Genomic DNA, 20,864 nt, shown 5'->3' on the forward strand with positions numbered 1-20,864 from the left:
GTACTGGTACCTCCTGTATATAGCTCCACATTGATCTGGTACTGGTACTTCCTGTATATAGCTCCACATTGATCTGGTACTGGTACTTCCTGTATATAGCTCCACATTGATCTGGTACTGGTACCTCCTGTATATAACTACACAGTGATCTGGTACTGGTACTCCCTGCATATAGCTCCACATTGATCTGGTACTGGTACTTCCTGTATATAGCTCCACATTGATCTGGTACTGGTACTCCTGTATATAGCTCCACATTGATCTGGTACTGGTACTTCCTGTATATAGCTCCACATTGATAGCTCCACATTCTGGTCTGGTACTCCTGTATATAGCTCCACATTGATCTGGTACTGGTACTCCTGTATATAGCTCCACATTGATCTGGTACTGGTACGTCCTGTATATAGCTCCACATTGATCTGGTACTGGTACTTCCTGTATATAGCTCCACATTGATCTGGTACTGGTACGTCCTGTATATAGCTCCACATTGATCTGTTACTGGTACCTCCTGTATATAGCTCCACATTGATCTGGTACTGGTACTTCCTGTATATAGCTCCACATTGATCTGGTACTGATACTTCCTGTATATAGCTCCACATTGATCTGGTACTGGTACCTCCTGTATATAGCTCCACATTGATCTGGTACTTGTACTTCCTGTATATAGCTCCACATTGATCTGGTACTGGTACCTCCTGTATATAGCTCCACATTGATCTGGTACTTGTACTTCCTGTATATAGCTCCACATTGATCTGGTACTGGTACTCCCTGTATATAGCCCACATTGACCTGGTACTGGTACTCCCTGTATATAGCTCCACATTGATCTGGTACTGGTAGTCCCTTTATATAACTCCACATTGATCTGGTACTGGTACTCCCTGTATATAGCTCCACATTGATCTGGTACTGGTACTCCCTGTATATAGCTCCACATTGATCTGGTACTGGTACTCCCTTTATATAGATCCACATTGATCTGGTACTGGTACTTCCTGCATATAGCTCCACATTGATCTGGTACTTACAACTCATTGACTGCCCTACTCCTTGAAGTTTGCAGTTGTGTCTACTAAAAACTACATTTTTAATCAAAGCGTATTTTCTCACCCTTTAGTGTGTGTGCTTTACTGTTTAGGATATTGCTTTTCAACAGTAAAAGTTCAAAAATCCCTGGAGGATGTCTTTGAAGCACACAGGCCTTTTTACACCACAGATGTCTATGAACTTTAATTATAGACTCTAACTCAAACCTGTCCCATTCAGATCTCTGACGCGGCTACCGCATATCAACTTTTATGACTGGTAGATGATCTGCAGGCCATTATTAAGGGTTGAGTCCCAAATGGCCCCCTATTGCAGGCCATTATTAAGAATTGAGCGCAAAATGGCACCCTATTGCAGGCCATTATTAAGGATGAGTCCCAAATGGCCCCCTATTGCAGGCCATTATTAAGGATGGAGCGCCAAATGGCACCCTATTGCAGGCCATTATTAAGGATGGAGTCCCAAATGGCACACTATTGCAGGCCATTGTTAACTGTGCGTCCCTATTCCCTACGTATTCCACTGCCTTTGATCTGGGACCTGTATACGGAATAGGTTGCCTACTCTGCATGAGGGCACAACCAAGCTAGCCGAGTTGGTTCAGTTCTGCAGTTTGGTTTGACAACTGAGGAGGACTGAGGAAAGAGGGATAAGAAGGAGGGAGAAAGAGAGAAGGGATGGTATGTGGAGGGAGAGAGAGAGAAGAGATGGTATGTGGAGGGAGAGAGAGAGAAGAGATGGTATGTGGAGGGAGAGAGAGAGAGAAGAGATGGTATGTGGAGAGAGAAGAGATGGTATGTGGAGGGAGCGAGAGAGAGAGAGAGAGAGAGAAGAGATGGTATGTGGAAGGAGAGAGAGAGAGAAGAGATGGTATGTGGAGGGAGAGAGAGAGAAGAGATGGTATGTGGAGGGAGAGAGAGAGAGAGAGAGAAGAGATGGTATGTGGAAGGAGAGAGAGAGAGAAGAGATGGTATGTGGAGGGAGAGAGAGAGAGAAGAGATGGTATGTGGAGGGAGAGAGAGAGAAGAGATGGTATGTGGAGGGAGAGAGAGAGAAGAGATGGTATGTGGAGGGAGAGAGAGAGAAGAGATGGTATGTGGACGGAGAGAGAGAGAGAAGAGATGGTATGTGGAGGGAGAGAGAGAGAAGAGATGGTATGTGGAGGGAGAGAGAGAGAGAAGAGATGGTATGTGGAGAGAGAGAAGGGATGGTATGTGGAGGGAGAGAGAGAGAGAAGAGATGGTATGTGGAGAGAGAGAGAGAGAGAGAAGAGATGGTATGATGGAGGGAGAGAGAGAGAGAAGAGATGGTATGTGGAGAGAGAGAGAGAAGAGATGGTATGTGGAGGGAGAGAGAGAGAAGAGATGGTATGTGGAGGGAGAGAGAGAGAAGAGATGGTATGTGGAGGAGAGAGAGAGAGAGAAGAGATGGTATGTGGAGAGAGAGAGAGAGAAGAGATGGTATGTGGAGGGAGAGAGAGAGAGAGAGAAGAGATGGTATGTGGAGGGAGAGAGAGAGAGAGAAGAGATGGTATGTGGAGGGAGAGAGAGAGAGAAGAGATGGTATGTGGAGGGAGAGAGAGAGAGAAGAGATGTTATGTGGAGAGAGAGAGAAGAGATGGTATGTGGAGGGAGAGAGAGAGAAGAGATGGTATGTGGAGGGAGAGAGATGGTAGAGAGAGGGAGAGACGGATAAGAAGGGATGGTATGTGAAGGGAGAGGGAACAGAGATAAGAGGGGATAACTGTCTGATGAAGCCGAGAACAGTCTGACAGTGAGAACAGCAACGAGAAGGTGGTTTTCACTGAGAAAGAAATTGTAATCCGGTTTATGTCTCATAATGACAGGAGGAAAACACTGTTGATAAAAATAATTCCCCAAACACACGTTTCTAAAGCTTGAATAAGTAGAACATTTTTGTTGACGCTATTCTAGTGACGACAATCATCAGTATTAAGATACGAGCGATATAAGGAGAACATGAAAACCTTTCTACAGTGAGTGTAGCGCAGAGTGAGAGCACATGGTCTATTTTTGGTGAAAGGCCTTCTATCCACTCTTACTTTTTCAGAGGCCAATTTCTGGAGCGTAATGAAAGAGCTCCTTGAACTTGTTGAGGCGATGAAAGCAGACACTTTCGTGCCATTACAGGAGAAGAAGACGAGAACGTTTTGAGGATAGTCTTCCAACCGTAATCACAACACATAGATACAGTGCCTTGCAAAAATATTCACCCACCTTGGCGTTTTTCATATTTTGTTGCATTACAACCTGTAATTTAAATGATTTTTATTTGGATTTCATGTAATGGACATACACAAAATAGTCCAAATTGGTGAAGTGAAATGAAAATAATTTTTAAAAAAAATTAAAACTGAAAAGTGGTGCGTGCATAAGTATTCACCCACTTTGCTATGAAGCCCCTAAATAAGATCTGGTGCGACCAATTACCTTCAGAAGTCACATAATTAGTTAAATCAAGTCCACCTGTGTGCAATCTAAGTGTCACATGAACTGAGTATATATATATATACCAGTTCTGAAAGGCCCCAGAGTCTGCAACACCACTAAGCAAGGGGCACCACCAAGCAAGCGGCACCATGAAGACCAAGGAGCTCTCCAAACAGGTCAGGGACAAAGTTGTGGAGAAGTACAGATCAGGGTTGGGTTATAAAACAATATCCTAAACTGTGAACATCCCACAGAGCACCATTAAATCCATTATTAAAAAATGGAAAGAATATGGCACCACAACAAACCTGCCAAGAGAGGGCCGTCCACCAAAACTCACGGACCAGGCAAGGAGGGCATTAATCAGAGAGGCAACAAAGAGACCAAAGATAACCCTGAAGGAGCTGCAACGCTCCACAGCGAAGATTGGAGTATCTGTCCATAGGACCACTTTAAGCCATACACTCCACAGAGCTGGGCGTTATGGAAGATTGGCCAGAAAAAAATAAGCAAACATGTTTAGTGTTCGCCAAAAGGCATGTGGGAGACTCCCCAAACATATGGAAGAAGGTACTCTGGTCAAATGAGACTAAAATTTAGTTTTTTGGCCATCAAGGAAAACGCTATGTCTGGCGCAAACCCTACACCTCTCATCACCCCAAGAACAGCTGTAGGGATGTTTTTCACTGGCAAGGACTGGGAAACTGGTCAGAATTGAAGGAATGATGGACGGCGCTAAATACAGGGAAATTATTGAGGGAAAACCGTTTCAGTCTTCCAGAGATTTGAGACTGGAACGGAGGTTCACCTTCCAGCAGGACAATGAGCCTAAGAATACTGCTAAAGCAACACTTGAGTGGTTTAAAGGGAAACATTTAAATGTCTTGGAATGGCCTAGTCAAAGCCCAGACCTCAATCCAATTGAGAATCTCTGGTATGACTTTGCTGACTTTGAGATTCCGCTGTACACCAGCGGAACCCAACCAACTTGAAGGTGCTGGAACAGTTTTGCCTTGAAGAATGGGCAAAAATCCCAGTGGCTAGATGTGCCAAGCTTATAGAGACATACCCTAAGAGACTTACAACTGTAATTGCTGCAAAAGCTGGTTCTAAAAGTATTGACTTTGGGGGAAGTGAATAGTTTTGCACGCTCAAGTTTTCTGTTTTTTTTGGTCTTATTTCTTGTTTGTTTCGCAATAGGAAATATTTGTAATCTTCAAAGTGGTAGGCATGTTGTGTATATCAAATGAAACAAATACCCAAAAATCTATTTTTATTCCAGGGTGTAAGGCAACAAAATATTTAAAAAATGCCGCTGTATGTCTGATTCCTTTCCCTTCCTGAACGCCTGATGTGCTGTTGTGGTGAAGTTAACACTGAACCTAACATCTGTGTTGCATCACAAGGGTCCTAGTCAATAGAAGTACACTATATAGGGAATAGGGTGCTATTTGGGATGAAGACAGAGTATACCTCACTGGGACGCAAATGTACTGTTCTAGCCTACCTGGGTATAAACTTTGCCTTCGGTGAGTGTGATCTTTTCCACTTCACTAGAATGCTGAGGATAGGATAAAAAAAACACTATAAAGACATTAATGACGCAATTCTAAATAATTTCTCAGAGTTTTTTAAATTCTTATTTTCTGGCCGTGTCATTTCTCAAACATCTTTCATGTTTGGTGTTTTCCCCGGCTTCTGCACACCATGCAAAAATAAAATAGGAAGCAGAAAGGGACTATTGTAGATAAAATGCTGAAACAGGAACCTAGAAATCCCTCCACATTAGAAAGCAAATGGAGAGGCGAAGATATGAAGCTTAATGTCAAGGATGGTTCAGTACCTCTGAGTTATGACGTCTTTTATTACTCAATTATTTATTCAACTTATTTTTTTGCACATCAACGGCGAAGGTTTAATCTTTCTTTAGAAACGCAGAGCACGACAGAGGCATTTCCTTACAGGACCCCTCGGATCCTTAAAGTTGAGCCATCCGAATGGCTGTGGAGATAAGCCCAGGTGAATCTATCTTTAGAAACGCAGAGCACGACAGAGGCATTTCCTTACAGGACCCCTCGAATCCTTAAAGTCGAATGGCTGTGGAGATATGCTCAGGTGAAGCTTTAGTGTGCACCTCCCTCTCTCCCCAAACATCATACCCTGGCTGTGGTTCTCTCTGGCTTAGACCTCTCGATTCTGTTTGACTTTGCGTCCATAGCATGCAATTCCGATTGGATTCTACTGTCAGACCAAGATTCGGACAGTGGAACATGCGTTGCTGTGCACATTTGGTCACTGGGGGACTGTGGTGCGACTGCATTAGCATGGAACAAGTAGGCTCTGCAATATTAGATATGAAAGTGTGCTTCGTTTTGGGAGAAGGACATTGTTTACGATCAGGTTATTGTTTGAGGTTCAAATGGAATTTTTGTCAGTGAGAAGAACTGCGGCATTACACAGTGAATGCTTCAGAAAGTATTCACACCCCTGGATTTGGTTGTGTTACAGCCTGAATTTAAAATGGATTACATTTAGATTGTGTGTCACTGATCTACACACAATACCCCATAATGTCAAAGTGGAATTATGTTTTTAGAAACGTTTACAAATTAATAAAAAAAATGAAAAGCTGAAATGTCCCGAGTCAATAAGTATTCAATCCTTTTATTAACTTAAAGTGTAAAAATGTGCATAACAAGTCAGATAAGTTGACTCACTCTGTGTGCACTAATAGTATTTAACTATATTTTTGAATGACTACTCTATCTCTGTACCCCCACACACATACAACTATGGTAGGAATATTATGGGCGGTTTGAATATTTATCTATTTTCCATTAATATATATTTTTTAGAATTTTTGTTTTCACTTTGACATTACAGAAAAAATTTGTGTATTTCGTTGACACAAAAGTACAATTAAATCTATCGTAAATCCCCCTTTGTAACACAACAAAATGTGGGAAAAGTCCAGGAGTGTGAATACATTCTGAAGGCACAATATCTGTTCAATGTTGATCTTTGTTCCCCTCTGTAGACGACACGTTTATAATGTTTAATGAGCCTTTCCTCTGTAGAGGAGCAACACGTATCTGGTAGTGTGTTACTAAGTGGTTAAATGTTCACACACGTGTTAACAAATCACCAACCCTATTGAAATTAGGCAGATAATGGGGACTCTGTTTCTGGTATAGTTATTTTATCCTGGGAAGGAAATCAGAGAGAGAGAGAGAGAGAGAGAATGCTATGTGACAACAACAGAAAAACAAACGGCTCACTCCATCGCTCTCACCTCTGTCAAACATAATCTCTCCCTGTGTCCCCAGGGACCTGGTTCTGGGCTGTGGCGCTCTCTTTCTGTGCGTTAAATTGCACCCTATATATATATATATATATATACAGTACCAGTCAAAAGTTTGGACACAACTACTCATTCAAGGGTTTTTCTTTATTTTTACTCTTTTCTACATTGTACAATAATAGTGAAGACATCAAAACTATGAAATAACACATGGAATCATGTAGTAACCAAAAAACTGTTAAATAAATCTAAATATATTTTATATTTGAGTTTCTTCAAAGTAGCCACCCTTTGCCTTGATGACAGCTTTGAACACTCTCTCAACCAGCTTCATGAGGTAGTCACCTGGAATGCATTTCAATTAACAGGTGTATCCCTCCCTGTATACACTGCACTGTAGTATGCTCTTCCTGGATGAGAGAGAGAGAGAGAGAGAGAGAGAGAGAGAGAGAGAGAGAGAGAGAGAGATTGGCTGATTATATAAGTTACAGGCAGAGCACATTACAGACTATAGCTGATCTCACAGAGAGAGAAATGTCTGTCCCCAATCACCCTCTATTCCCTACATAGTGCACTACTGTGGGCCCTGGTCAAACGTAGTGCACTATATAGGGAATAGGGTGCCATTTGGGACATATCCAAGCTTCCAGTGTTGACCTTATATTTCTTCTGTATTATCTCATGTTTTCATGCATAATTTAACATTGTTCCTTATAAAGGGGTGACTTGAATTATGCAATTGTACCTATTACAGAGACTGGCAGCAGTTTAGTCCTAGCAAGAGCTCTAGTCTGTGGTATAACACCCTAGGGGTCATTTATCTAACTCCCCACTACAATACCATCCATATGCCACCTGAAAAGGCCACACCACTGAGACAAATGGATTTACAGTAATCGTTAGCTCCCCTCGCTGATAAGAGAATGTTAAAATGTTCCTTTTTTATTTTTGTCAGCGGAAAGGACACTTGCAAAGGCAGACACAAAAATCTGTGGTAGCACAGGCACACAGAGCGAATGAATGAATCCCTCTTGAGAGGTTAGGAAGATATCAGGCTTGTTTTCTTTACAATATTATCTTTACAGTTCTTAACCTTTTTTTTACGCTGACTCGGGCGCTGGAGACACAATGGAATCAGTCAAATGGTATTGTTTCACATGTAATTGAATGTTGAGGCTGCTGGGGCTGGGATGAGCTGAGTTTGGTGGGTGACGCCAGGGACCCAATGAAAGTAATATAATGACTTTGTAATGCCGAGAATAGAGTGTGTTCCCTGCGGGGGGGGACACATCACAGGGACTACACCTCCTGTTATTGTTCAGAACCCTCTTGTTAGAACGCTCTCGTTAGATCCTCCTCACTGGTAACACCGAACACTCCTCTACAACCTGTCTGTGTGTGTTTCTCAAAATGATACCATATTACTAATACAGTACCTATACTATGCTGCTGGTCAAACGTGTTGCAGGGGGCGCTAGTTGGAACGTAACCTCGGACATGACTACTTCAATATTGCTTGCCTCGTTGTTCTTGGGGCGGCAGGGTAGCCTAGTGGTTAGAGCGTTGGACTAGTAACCGGAAGGTTGCGAGTTCAAACCCCTGAGATGACAAGGTACAAATCTGTCATTCTGCCCCTGAACAGGCAGTTAACCCACTGTTCCTAGTCATTGAAAATAAGAATTTGTTCTTAAACTGACATTCCTGGTTAAATAAAGGTCAAATTAAATTTTAAAAAATTAATTAAAATTAGTTGCATCATTGGGTAAAAAGTGAGTAAGCAACATCTTGCAGTTTGTTAGATCAAAATGGTCTTCCTCTTGGTAAAGGAACAGGATGTGTGTCTGAAACCTCTTGGTAAAGGAACAGGATGTGTGTCTGAAACCTCTTGGTAAAGGAACAGGATGTGTGTCTGAAACCTCTTGGTAAAGGAACAGGATGTGTGTCTGAAACCTCTTGGTAAGGGAACAGGATCTGTGTCTGAAACCTCTTGGTAAAGGAACAGGATGTGTGTCTGAAACCTCTTGGTAAAGGAACAGGATGTGTGTCTGAATCCTCTTGGTAAAGGAACAGGATGTGTGTCTGAAACCTCTTGGTAAAGGAACAGGATGTGTGTCTGAAACCTCTTGGTAAAGGAACAGGATGTGTGTCTGAAACCTCTTGGTAAGGGAACAGGATGTGTGTCTGAAACCTATTGGTAAAGGAACAGGATGTGTGTCTGAAACCTCTTGGTAAAGGAACAGGATGTGTCTGAAACCTCTTGGTAAAGGAACAGGATGTGTGTCTGAAACCTCTTGGTAAAGGAACAGGATGTGTGTCTGAAACCTCTTGGTAAAGGAACAGGATGTGTGTCTGAAACCTCTTGGTAAGGGAACAGGATGTGTGTCTGAAACCTCTTGGTAAAGGAACAGGATGTGTGTCTGAAACCTCTTGGTAAAGGAACAGGATGTGTGTCTGAAACCTCTTGGTAAAGGAACAGGATGTGTGTCTGAAACCTCTTGGTAAAGGAACAGGATGTGTGTCTGAAACCTCTTGGTAAAGGAACAGGATGTGTGTCTGAAACCTCTTGGTAAAGGAACAGGATGTGTGTCTGAAACCTCTTGGTAAAGGAACAGGATGTTTGTCTGAAACCTCTTGGTAAAGGAACAGGATGTGTGTCTGAAACCTCTTGGTAAAGGAACAGGATGTGTGTCTGAAACCTCTTGGTAAAGGAACAGGATGTGTGTCTGAAACCTCTTGGTAAAGGAACAGGATGTGTGTCTGAAACCTCTTGGTAAGGGAACAGGATGTGTGTCTGAAACCTCTTGGTAAAGGAACAGGATGTGTGTCTGAAACCTCTTGGTAAAGGAACAGGATGTGTGTCTGAAACCTCTTGGTAAAGGAACAGGATGTGTGTCTGAAACCTCTTGGTAAAGGAACAGGATGTGTGTCTGAAACCTCTTGGTAAAGGAACAGGATGTGTGTCTGAATCCTCTTGGTAAGGGAACAGGATGTGTGTCTGAAACCTCTTGGTAAAGGAACAGGATGTGTGTCTGACACCTCTTGGTAAAGGAACAGGATGTGTGTCTGAAACCTCTTGGTAAAGGAACAGGATGTGTGTCTGAAACCTCTTGGTAAAGGAACAGGATGTGTGTCTGAAACCTCTTGGTAAAGGAACAGGATGTGTGTCTGAAACCTCTTGGTAAAGGAACAGGATGTGTGTCTGAAACCTCTTGGTAAGGGAACAGGATGTGTGTCTGAAACCTCTTGGTAAAGGAACAGGATGTGTGTCTGAAACCTCTTGGTAAAGGAACAGGATGTGTGTCTGAAACCTCTTGGTAAAGGAACAAGGGAACAGGATGTGTGTCTGAAACCTCTTGGTAAGGGAACAGGATGTGTGTCTGAAACCTCTTGGTAAAGGAACAGGATGTGTCTGAAACCTCTTGGTAAGGGAACAGGATGTGTGTCTGAAACCTCTTGGTAAGGGAACAGGATGTGTGTCTGAAACCTCTTGGTAAGGGAACAGGATGTGTGTCTGAAACCTCTTGGTAAGGGAACAGGATGTGTGTCTGAAACCTCTTGGTAAAGGAACAGGATGTGTGTCTGAAACCTCTTGGTAAAGGAACAAGATGTGTGTCTGAAACCTCTTGGTAAAGGAACAGGATGTGTGTCTGAAACCTCTTGGTAAAGGAACAGGATGTGTGTCTGAAACCTCTTGGTAAAGGAACAGGATGTGTGTCTGAAACCTCTTGGTAAAGGAACAGGATGTGTGTCTGAAACCTCTTGGTAAGGGAACAGGATGTGTGTCTGAAACCTCTTGGTAAAGGAACAGGATGTGTGTCTGAAACCTCTTGGTAAAGGAACAGGATGTGTGTCTGAAACCTCTTGGTAAAGGAACAGGATGTGTGTCTGAAACCTCTTGGTAAGGGAACATGATGTGTGTCTGAAACCTCTTGGTAAAGGAACAGGATGTGTGTCTGAAACCTCTTGGTAAAGGAACAGGATGTGTGTCTGAAACCTCTTGGTAAAGGAACAGGATGTGTGTCTGAAACCTCTTGGTAAGGGAACAGGATGTGTGTCTGAAACCTCTTGGTAAAGGAACAGGATGTGTGTCTGAAACCTCTTGGTAAAGGAACAGGATGTGTGTCTGAAACCTCTTGGTAAAGGAACAGGATGTGTGTCTGAAACCTCTTGGTAAAGGAACAGGATGTGTGTCTGAAACCTCTTGGTAAAGGAACAGGATGTGTGTCTAAAACCTCTTGGTAAAGGAACAGGATGTGTCTGTCTGTAAAAACCTCTTGGTAAAGGAACAGGATGTGTGTCTGAAACCTCTTGGTAAAGGAACAGGATGTGTGTCTGAAACCTCTTGGTAAAGGAACAGGATGTGTCTGTCTGAAAATGTGTGTCTGAAACCTCTTGGTAAAGGAACAGGATGTGTGTCTGAAACTTGGTAAAGGAACAGGATGTGTGTCTGAAACCTTGGTAAAGGAACAGGATGTGTGTCTGAAACCTCTGGTAAAGGAACAGGATGTGTGTCTGAAACCTCTTGGTAAAGGAACAGGATGTGTGTCTGAAACCTCTTGGTAAAGGAACAGGATGTGTGTCTGAAACCTCTTGGTAAAGGAACAGGATGTGTGTCTGAAACCTCTTGGTAAAGGAACAGGATGTGTGTCTGAAACCTCTTGGTAAAGGAACAGGATGTGTGTCTGAAACCTCTTGGTAAAGGAACAGGATGTGTGTCTGAAACCTCTTGGCAAAGGAACAGGATGTGTCTGAAACCTAAAGGAACTTGGTAAAGGAACAGGATGTGTGTCTGAAACCTCTTGGTAAAGGAACAGGATGTGTGTCTGAAACCTCTTGGTAAAGGAACAGGATGTGTGTCTGAAACCTCTTGGTAAAGGAACAGGATGTGTGTCTGAAACCTCTTGGTAAAGGAACAGGATGTGTGTCTGAAACCTCTTGGTAAAGGAACAGGATGTGTGTCTGAAACCTCTCTGGTAAAGGAACAGGATGTGTGTCTGAAACCTCTTGGTAAAGGAACAGGATGTGTGTCTGAAACCTCTTGGTAAGGGAACAGGATGTGTGTCTGAAACCTCTTGGTAAAGGAACAGGATGTGTGTCTGAAACCTCTTGGTAAAGGAACAGGATGTGTGTCTGAAACCTCTTGGTAAAGGAACAGGATGTGTGTCTGAAACCTCTTGGTAAAGGAACAGGATGTGTGTCTGAAACCTCTTGGTAAAGGAACAGGATGTGTGTCTGAAACCTAAAGGAACAGGATGTGTGTCTTGGTAAAGGAACAGGATGTGTGTCTGAAACCTCTTGGTAAAGGAACAGGATGTGTGTCTGAAACCTCTTGGTAAAGGAACAGGATGTGTGTCTGAAACCTCTTGGTAAAGGAACAGGATGTGTGTCTGAAACCTCTTGGTAAAGGAACAGGATGTGTGTCTGAAACCTCTTGGTAAAGGAACAGGATGTGTGTCTGAAACCTCTTGGTAAAGGAACAGGATGTGTGTCTGAAACCTCTTGGTAAAGGAACAGGATGTGTGTCTGAAACCTCTTGGTAAAGGAACAGGATGTGTGTCTGAAACCTCTTGGTAAAGGAACAGGATGTGTGTCTGAAACCTCTTGGTAAAGGAACAGGATGTGTGTCTGAAACCTCTTGCAAAGGAACAGGATGTGTGTCTGAAACCTCTTGGTAAAGGAACAGGATGTGTGTCTGAAACCTCTTGGTAAAGGAACAGGATGTGTGTCTGAAACCTCTTGGTAAAGGAACAGGATGTGTGTCTGAAACCTCTTGGTAAAGGAACAGGATGTGTGTCTGAAACCTCTTGGTAAAGGAACAGGATGTGTGTCTGAAACCTCTTGGTAAAGGAACAGGATGTGTGTCTGAAACCTCTTGGTAAAGGAACAGGATGTGTGTCTGAAACCTCTTGGTAAAGGAACAGGATGTGTGTCTGAAACCTCTTGGTAAAGGAACAGGATGTGTGTCTGAAACCTCTTGGTAAAGGAACAGGATGTGTGTCTGAAACCTCTTGGTAAAGGAACAGGATGTCTGAAACCTCTTGTCTGAAACCTCTTGGTAAAGGAACAGGATGTGTGTCTGAAACCTCTTGGTAAAGGAACAGGATGTGTGTCTGAAACAGGATGTGTCTCTTGGTAAAGGAACAGGATGTGTGTCTGAAAACCTCTTGGTAAAGGAACAGGATGTGTGTCTGAAACCTCTTGGTAAAGGAACAGGATGTGTGTCTGAAACCTCTTGGTAAAGGAACAGGATGTGTGTCTGAAACCTCTTGGTAAAGGAACAGGATGTGTGTCTGAAACCTCTTGGTAAGGGAACAGGATGTGTGTCTGAAACCTCTTGGTAAAGGAACAGGATGTGTGTCTGAAACCTCTTGGTAAAGGAACAGGATGTGTGTCTGAAACCTCTTGGTAAAGGAACAGGATGTGTGTCTGAAACCTCTTGGTAAAGGAACAGGATGTGTGTCTGAAACCTCTTGGTAAAGGAACAGGATGTGTGTCTGAAACATCTTGGTAAAGGAACAGGATGTGTGTCTGAAACCTCTTGGTAAAGGAACAGGATGTGTGTCTGAAACCTCTTGGTAAAGGAACAGGATGTGTGTCTGAAACCTCTTGGTAAAGGAACAGGATGTGTGTCTGAAACCTCTTGGTAAAGGAACAGGATGTGTGTCTGAAACCTCTTGGTAAAGGAACAGGATGTGTGTCTGAAACCTATTGGTAAAGGAACAGGATGTGTGTCTGAAACCTCTTGGCAAAGGAATAGGATGTGTGTCTGAAACCTCTTGGTAAAGGAACAGGATGTGTGTCTGAAACCTCTTGGTAAAGGAACAGGATGTGTGTCTGAAACCTCTTGGTAAAGGAACAGGATGTGTGTCTGAAACCTCTTGGTAAAGGAACAGGATGTGTGTCTGAAACCTCTTGGTAAAGGAACAGGATGTGTGTCTGAAACCTCTTGGTAAAGGAACAGGATGTGTCTGTCTGAAACCTCTTGGTAAAGGAACAGGATGTGTGTCTGAAACCTCTTGGTAAAGGAACAGGATGTGTGTCTGAAACCTCTTGGTAAAGGAACAGGATGTGTGTCTGAAACCTCTTGGTAAAGGAACAGGATGTGTGTCTGAAACCTCTTGGTAAAGGAACAGGATGTGTGTCTGAAACCTCTTGGTAAAGGAACAGGATGTGTCTGAAACCTCTGGAAACAGGATGTGTGTCTGAAACCTTGGTAAAGGAACAGGATGTGTGGAACAGGATGTGTGTCTGAAACCTCTTGGTAAAGGAACAGGATGTGTGTCTGAAACCTCTTGGTAAAGGAACAGGATGTGTGTCTGAAACCTCTTGGTAAAGGAACAGGATGTGTGTCTGAAACCTCTTGGTAAAGGAACAGGATGTGTGTCTGAAACCTCTTGGTAAAGGAACAGGATGTGTGTCTGAAACCTCTTGGTAAAGGAACAGGATGTGTGTCTGAAACCTCTTGGTAAAGGAACAGGATGTGTGTCTGAAACCTCTTGGTAAGGGAACAGGATGTGTGTCTGAAACCTCTTGGTAAAGGAACAGGATGTGTGTCTGAAACCTCTTGGTAAAGGAACAGGATGTGTGTCTGAAACCTCTTGGTAAAGGAACAGGATGTGTGTCTGAAACCTCTTGGTAAAGGAACAGGATGTGTGTCTGAAACCTCTTGGTAAAGGAACAGGATGTGTGTCTGAAACCTCTTGGTAAAGGAACAGGATGTGTGTCTGAAACCTCTTGGTAAAGGAACAGGATGTGTGTCTGAAACCTCTTGGTAAAGGAACAGGATGTGTGTCTGAAACCTCTTGGTAAAGGAACAGGATGTGTGTCTGAAACCTCTTGGTAAAGGAACAGGATGTGTGTCTGAAACCTCTTGGTAAAGGAACAGGATGTGTGTCTGAAACCTCTTGGTAAAGGAACAGGATGTGTGTCTGAAACCTCTTGGTAAAGGAACAGGATGTGTGTCTGAAACCTCTTGGTAAAGGAACAGGATGTGTGTCTGAAACCTCTTGGTAAAGGAACAGGATGTGTGTCTGAAACCTCTTGGTAAAGGAACAGGATGTGTGTCTGAAACCTCTTGGTAAAGGAACAGGATGTGTGTCTGAAACCTCTTGGTAAAGGAACAGGATGTGTGTCTGAAACCTCTTGGTAAAGGAACAGGATGTGTGTCTGAAACCTCTTGGTAAAGGAACAGGATGTGTGTCTGAAACCTCTTGGTAAAGGAACAGGATGTGTGTCTGAAACCTCTTGGTAAAGGAACAGGATGTGTGTCTGAAACCTCTTGGTAAAGGAACAGGATGTGTGTCTGAAACCTCTTGGTAAAGGAACAGGATGTGTGTCTGAAACCTCTTGGTAAAGGAACAGGATGTGTGTCTGAAACCTCTTGGTAAGGGAACAGGATGTGTGTCTGAAACCTCTTGGTAAAGGAACAGGATGTGTGTCTGAAACCTCTTGGTAAAGGAACAGGATGTGTGTCTGAAACCTCTTGGTAAAGGAACAGGATGTGTGTCTGAAACCTCTTGGTAAAGGAACAGGATGTGTGTCTGAAACCTCTTGGTAAAGGAACAGGATGTGTGTCTGAAACCTCTTGGTAAAGGAACAGGATGTGTGTCTGAAACCTCTTGGTAAAGGAACAGGATGTGTGTCTGAAACCTCTTGGTAAAGGAACAGGATGTGTGTCTGAAACCTCTTGGTAAAGGAACAGGATGTGTGTCTGAAACCTCTTGGTAAAGGAACAGGATGTGTGTCTGAAACCTCTTGGTAAAGGAACAGGATGTGTGTCTGAAACCTCTTGGTAAAGGAACAGGATGTGTGTCTGAAACCTCTTGGTAAAGGAACAGGATGTGTGTCTGAAACCTCTTGGTAAAGGAACAGGATGTGTGTCTGAAACCTCTTGGTAAAGGAACAGGATGTGTGTCTGAAACCTCTTGGTAAAGGAACAGGATGTGTGTCTGAAACCTCTTGGTAAAGGAACAGGATGTGTGTCTGAAACCTCTTGGTAAAGGAACAGGATGTGTGTCTGAAACCTCTTGGTAAAGGAACAGGATGTGTGTCTGAAACCTCTTGGTAAAGGAACAGGATGTGTGTCTGAAACCTCTTGGTAAAGGAACAGGATGTGTGTCTGAAACCTCTTGGTAAAGGAACAGGATGTGTGTCTGAAAAGGAACAGGATGTGTGTCTGAAACCTCTTGGTAAAGGAACAGGATGTGTGTCTGAAACCTCTTGGTAAAGGAACAGGATGTGTGTCTGAAACCTCTTGGTAAAGGAACAGGATGTGTGTCTGAAACCTCTTGGTAAAGGAACAGGATGTGTGTCTGAAACCTCTTGGTAAAGGAACAGGATGTGTGTCTGAAACCTCTTGGTAAAGGAACAGGATGTGTGTCTGAAACCTCTTGGTAAGGGAACAGGATGTGTGTCTGAAACTTCTTGGTAAGGGAACAGGATCTGTGTCTGAAACCTCTTGGTAAAGGAACAGGATGTGTGTTTGAAACCTCTTGGTAAAGGAACAGGATGTGTGTCTGAAACCTCTTGGTAAGGGAACAGGATGTGTGTCTGAAACCTCTTGGTAAAGGAACAGGATGTGTGTCTGAAACCTCTTGGTAAAGGAACAGGATGTGTGTCTGAAACCTCTTGGTAAAGGAACAGGATGTGTGTCTGAAACCTCTTGGTAAAGGAGCAGGATGTGTGTCTGAAACCTCTTGGTAAAGGAACAGGATGTGTGTCTGAAACCTCTTGGTAAAGGAACAGGATGTGTGTCTGAAACCTCTTGGTAAAGGAACAGGATGTGTGTCTGAAACCTCTTGGTAAAGGAACAGGATGTGTGTCTGAAACCTCTTGGTAAGGGAACAGGATGTGTGTCTGAAACCTCTTGGTAAAGGAACAGGATGTGTGTCTGAAACCTCTTGGTAAGGGAACAGGATGTGTGTCTGAAACCTCTTGGTAAGGGAACAGGATCTGTGTCTGAAACCTCTTGGTAAAGGAACAGGATCTGTGTCTGAAACCTCTTGGTAAAGGAACAGGATGTGTGTTTGAAACCTCTTGGTAAAGGAACAGGATGTGTGTCTGAAACTTCTTGGTAAAGGAACAGGATGTGTGTCTGAAACCTCTTGGTAAAGGAACATCCCGTGTGTCTGAAAGCTCTTTTTTGGGGCCGATTTCATTTAATTTCTGCAGTGAATGTAGAAAACACTCATATCAACAGTACACCATTATATCAGCATTTTACTGCAATAAAACAAGTGCCTCTGGGCTGGAGTCTGTGGGGCGATTTATCTGAAATATCTCTAACTGCCAGTGTGTCTGTCTGCCAGGGTCATACATAGTGTTTGTTTTCCTGTCATTTGTCAAACAGAAACTTGCAGATGCTATCGGCTACTGTCAAACATAACAGGAAAAGTCATCACAATGTCAGAGCAACATTGAGATAATGTTCTCTTCATCACCAGGAGGCGAACTGAGCAGCAATCCAGCTCCCTCTGGGCCTCAGAAGGCCAAAAGACACCCAAATGGCACCTTATTCCCTACATAGTGCACTACTTTTGACCAGAGCCCTATGGATCTTGGTCAAAAGTAGTGCACTAGGGAATAGGGTGTCATTTGAAACGCAGCCATAGATTCTCCAATAGAGTCCCGAGGCGACTGTCACAGAGAGCAGAGAGTGGTTATCTCAGGAACCATCCATCAACCAGTCCGTCCGACCGTCCTCTCTGTAAAATAAAGACTTGGAGCTGGAGTGTAGAGGATATGAGTCAGGCTTAAGGACAGGCTGCGCCTATTCTGTCCGACGAGATCCTCGTCAAAATTTTATAAACCCAATTCAAAAACACGCACTATTTCAAGGAGAGCTGTGGAGATGGAATTGAAGTCACTGGAACACTCTCACGAGAGTGGGTTGAGACAGAGTGGGTTGAGACAGATTTGAAGGAACGTTACTGAAAATCGAATAGTCTGCTGCGCTGTTAAAACAATGTTGTTTTGCTAAGGTGTGAGGGTGGATCTGACAGAATTCTGTCTTTGTGTAATAATACCTGGCAGGCAGAGTAAATGTTCTGCCTCCAAACCAACCCTCTAGTAAGATCTAGAGATCCAGGCCTTTCAACAAGATGTATTTTACAACACTGAGAACCGGAGGATAGCTTTGATAAAGAAAAATAAATAGACATAATAACATGGTTTTTTTCTGTCCCAAATGGCACCCTATTCCCTATATAGTGCACTACTTTTGACCAGAGCCCTATGGGTTTCCTTATGGGCTCTGGTCAAAAGTAGTGCACTATAAAGGGGATAGGGCGCCATCTGTGGTGCAAGCCTTTAATTTCCTAATGGTCTCGCTGACAGACAGCTGCAGGTGAAACAGGAAGTACTGTCAGAGCATGAGGTGATGTTTTGTGTCTGCATTCTGACCTTGGCTAGCTGAGCAAACAGCCCACTGGCAAGAGGGACAACTAGGTCAATCTCACCGTTAAAGCTGGAATCCTCAATAGAGGAACTTCCACTTCCAATTGCAAAGAAGTTACTGCAAACAACAAACACTGTTTTTTCCCTCGAGAACATCATTGCACGCTTAGACTGGCCCCAATTAGTCGACTGGTCGATTGTTTGGTTGATAGGCTATTGGTCGACAAGAGATTTTTTTTGTTGTTGTTGACCAGCAGCAAAAAAAAACAATTCTGTCTTATTCGTGCACATCTCAGTGAAGTTCTACCATTCTCATTATCGGGAGTGGACACATTGTTTGTAGAGCGCACAACCTATGCTACAGTAGTGAGACACTAGTTTTGGTTTATTTCATTCCATTTGAATGAGTTTAGTCAATTTAGTCATTGTCTTTTGTTTGTAGTGCTCGGACGAGTACGGACGAGTACCTGCTTCTAGTACCTGCTTCTAGTACCTGCTTCTAGTACCTGCTTCTAGTACCTGCTTCTAGTACCCGCTTCTAGTACCCGCTACGCATAAAAGTAGGCCTATAGGCTACCTGGCCTGAGCGCAAATGTAGGCCTATAAATGTGCCCATTTGGGGATGTGATAGTATTACTGATTGGCTTAATGCACCACCGCCAATGAGCTGTGGAGCTTCTCAAAGTAACGTTTTCTTCACCTCAAGACAGCAAGGCAAACAAAGTCTCTTTATACAGTTCCTCAATGTATTTGAAAAATCTTTCCAGTTCTTTCGATAACCGCTCATCGTGAAAGGGAATAATGTCAGGCTCCATTGAAACATGATAAAATAGACCTACCCGATTACTTCTTATCGCTTGATCAAATAGTCCACAGCTGTGTCTGTCTATCCAGAGCTCACTGGCCCAGAATAATTGATACAATGTTGCAAGTTTGCTATCATGAGCTTCTGGCCTCTGGCCTTGACCCAAGTTAATATTCGATACAATGTTTCAAGTTCATTGCAGAATGGCCATGTGTAGCCAAAGTGATTTATATAATATTTATTTTTATCAGGATATTTTCTACCTATAGGCTGGGGCGGCAGGGTAGCCTAGTGGTTAGAGCGTTGGACTAGTAACCGGAAGGTTGCAAGGTACAAATCTGTCGTTCTGCCCCTGAACAGGCAATTAACCCACTGTTCCTAGGCCGTCATTGAAAATAAGAATTTGTTCTTAACTGACTTGCCTAGTTAAATAAAGGTAAAAAAAAAAAAATGTTTCTATTTGTTGGCTTTATGTAGGCTATTATTACATAGTTGGAAATGGCAATAGATGTAACTTTTCTTTAGGTTTGTATCATTTTTTACAATTGTAATCAACAACACTGACATTGATTTTGAGATACTAAAATGTTATTATATATCAATGAAATTGTTCCACGAAAATGTGCATATGAAAACCATGGCACGCAGATCAGTAGAAATTGTAAGATAAATTGACATTCCACATGAGAAAGTTTATCGACTCCTCGTGAAGCTTAATACCAGCAACTTCAGGAGTGTAAAGGCAGAATGTGTGAAAGCCAGCAGGACAGGGAGGAGGATGGTCGGGTCAGGTTACGTTTTTTTATTTTATTTTCTTCTTCTGGTTATCTAGATGTCTGGCTTCCTCTTGAGTCATTTTGCGTCTTATTTCATCAAACAGTGCGCTTAAAGCATCAGAGAAGCTCAATGCATATAGTTGATTTGATTAAAACACATAGGGTGTGTCTATATATGGAAAAATACACTGACCAAGATGTTTTCTTTAGTCAGGACACAGCCCTATTGCAGGTGAGATAGAATAGCACAATCTGTACTGCAAAATGGTTTATCTTGATGCATGACGCTCCTCAGCAACAACAACAATAAGAACGGTGAAGGTGGTGGCCAGTGGCGCTGTTTCCCCCTACTGCGGATTACATCTTTAAGTCCGGAGGGTGTGTTACGGATGATCTAAGCCATGTACCCAGAAAAACACACATGGAAATACACACACACATACACATGCATGGATGCACAAACGTGCACGCTCACACACACACACACACACACACACACACACACACACACACACACACACACACACACACACGCATACATACATACACTCACACACACACACCCAAACACACACTACTGTCTGCCTTTGAGGGTAGGCAAAATAGCACACACACAGAGAACCATGTCTTGAAAAGAAGCCTGTCAAATGAAAGTTAAAAGACAGCTAAGGAAGGAACCAATACTACATTCCTACTCCACAGATCTACTCCACAGTTCTACTCTATATTCCTACTCTACAGCCCTGCTCTATATTCCTACTCTACAGCCCTACTCCACATTCCTAATCCACAGACCTACTCTACAGCCCTACTCTATATTCCTACATCACAGTCCTACTCCACAGCCCTACTCTATATTCCTACATCACAGTCCTACTCCACAGTCCCACTCTACAGTCCCACTCTACAGCCCTACTCTACATTCCTACTCCACAGTCCTACTCCACAGTCCTACTCTACATTCCTACATCACAGTCCTACTCCACAGTCCTACTCTACATTCCTACATCACAGTCCTACTCTACAGTCCTACTCTACAGTCCTACTCTACAGTCCTACTCCACAGTCCCACTCTACAG

This window comes from Oncorhynchus nerka, linkage group LG4 (genome assembly GCF_034236695.1).
Source record: "Oncorhynchus nerka isolate Pitt River linkage group LG4, Oner_Uvic_2.0, whole genome shotgun sequence".
Classification (NCBI taxonomy): Eukaryota; Metazoa; Chordata; class Actinopteri; order Salmoniformes; family Salmonidae; genus Oncorhynchus; species Oncorhynchus nerka.